This window comes from Neofelis nebulosa, chromosome 10 (assembly GCF_028018385.1).
Source record: "Neofelis nebulosa isolate mNeoNeb1 chromosome 10, mNeoNeb1.pri, whole genome shotgun sequence".
Classification (NCBI taxonomy): domain Eukaryota; kingdom Metazoa; phylum Chordata; class Mammalia; order Carnivora; family Felidae; genus Neofelis; species Neofelis nebulosa.
This window is the reverse complement of record NC_080791.1, coordinates 11,430,726-11,433,064: the sequence shown is the minus strand read 5'-3', so window position 1 is coordinate 11,433,064 and position 2,339 is coordinate 11,430,726.

Sequence of the window (2,339 nt, the reverse complement as noted above, 5' to 3'; positions counted from 1 at the left end):
CCTGGGATCATGACTGGAGCCAAAATCAAGAGTTGGACACTCAACCAACTGAGTCACCCAAGGGCCCTGCATGTGCGACTTTTAAATCAGGAAATCTTCAGTTCAAGTGCGGGAAGCAGAGCTCCAGATGGGTTCACCGACTATGGGACCTAGAAAGGGGAGGGAGGAGAGAGTTTCAAGGGGGAACCCTGGGTGTTCACTGCCATGGTCATCCTGGGAGGGGGAGGCTGGACAATTCTCCAGGAGGCTTCCATGTGATGGGGTGCGGGGTGGGGGCAGGTTTGTGAGGTTTGGTTGGGGGATGGTGCTATTCTGAGACCATGGACTGTAAGGGACCATGAGAGGCAGGAATAGGTGATTGAGGCCCCCAGAGGTGAACGAAGCTCCCAAAAGCTGGGTGGGTCTCCTTGAGTTTGCAAGAGTCTGTTGAAGCTGCACGAGGGGCTCCACCGTGGTTGAAGACAGGCTGAGCAAATTGTACTCTCCCACCCCGCTGCATTAAGCCTTTGGGGGAAATGGGTCATTCCTCTTCTTCCAAAAGCATCCTAATGGATGCTGGGTTGGTCCCCGAAAAGCATTTGGCTTGAACAGACTGACCTCCTCGCGGCCCATAGTCTTACAGGCACCAGAGATTTGGCATGTCCTGTTTTAACATGCATCATGCTGCACTAGTCCATCCTCCTGTTGGGAACCACAAGCTTCCAGAATTCCAGACTGCAGTGTCTGTGTTCTGGCCATGGAAGAAAACATCACGAAAGGTCAAGAGGCAAGGCTGGGAGAAGAGGAGTGAAATGCCCACTCATGTCCACTCTGCTGCCCTGTAGGAGAAAAGCCCCAGACATTTATTGATCAGTTTGACAGTGTTGACGGGGCTTTTGTGTTCTGTTTATGTGGCTGTCTTCTGGTCTAGACTGTTCCTCATTTGGCCTCAAATCCCCGGCCAGTCCAGTGCCTGGCACCTAGCAGGCCAGGCCGTGTTTATCAATCCCAGTTGAACTCTCCAGTTCAGTCTGGCACCAGACAAATGGAAACAAAGCTTAAAAAGTCTACCTTTAAAAAGCAAAATCTGGGGCGCCTGCGTGGCTCAGTCGGTTAAGCGTCCAACTTCGGCTCAGGTCATGATCTCACAGTTCATGAGTTCAAGCCCTGCATCAGGCTCTGTGCTGACAGCTCAGAGCCTGGAGCCTGCTTCACATTCTGTGTCTCCCTCTCTCTCTGCCCCTTCCCTGCTCATGCTGTGTTTCTCTCTCTGTCTCAAAAATAAACATTAAAAAAAAAATTTTTTTTTTAAATTAAAAAAAAAATAAATAAAAAGCAAAATCCTCTGCACTGCAGAACCAGCTAGCCCTAGTATCAGCAGTCCAGAAGCCTGGGTCCTTGGGGGTAAACTCATCAGGAGTTCCAGACAAAGACAGGGCTTGGGAGCCCCGGGGCGCCAAATGCCTCTTTATGGGGAAGAAGGTCTGGTTGGTGGCTTAAATGGAAACTTCCCACGTTTCCATATACAGTTTGGCTCGGCATCCCAGAGGCACATCTTCTCTGCAAAGAGGGACTGAAGTCAGCTCTAGGGTCTCCTAACTCAAAGACCTTCATTTTGGTCTGTTCCTGTCTACTTTAGTGATGGCTCCCTGCCAGGAGAACCACGTGGGGAGCCCACGTGGACCTGGCCCATGTGGATCAGAGGAGGTCCACTATGGAAAAGCCACCGGCAATCGCATCCCTCTGCCTTGCTCCATTTGTCACTAACCTGGGCCTGCTCCTATGTGTTTGTTCATTCAGCAAGTGTTTATCAAGCACACATTCTGAGCCAAGAACTCAGCTGGGCACTGGCCCACGGCAAAGAGGCGAGGTCCCCCTGGGGTTCACCTTGCCAGCCTGTCTGCCTCTTTGCCCTCACCTCACCTCCTGGCCCTGCCCCCCTTGTTTATCAGGAGCAACCACACTCTCCTTCTGACTGCTTTTCCATCTCTCCAAGCTTGGGCCTATTTTAGGACTTTTGTGTTTGCTGTTCCTTCTCCCTAGGGCTTTACAAGACCAGCTGCTTCTGCTCACGCAGTTCCAAGGTACCTCTTTCCCTCCTTAGAGAAGTGCCCACGGCCACCCTTGGATGCCCTTATTACTCTGAATCCACTTTATAATATTCATTTAGCACATATTGTTTGTTTCCTTCCTCCTGACGTTGGCCCCAAGAGAGAAGGGGCCCTTTCTGCTTTGCTGATGGTTTCCCCTTCCTGTGTGGAACAGGGCTTGGCAAACAGTGGGTGCCCGGGGAAGTACTGACTGAACCAATCTCTGTGGCTGGGCTTTTGTGACCTCACTTGGCCTCTAGGGGTACGTTG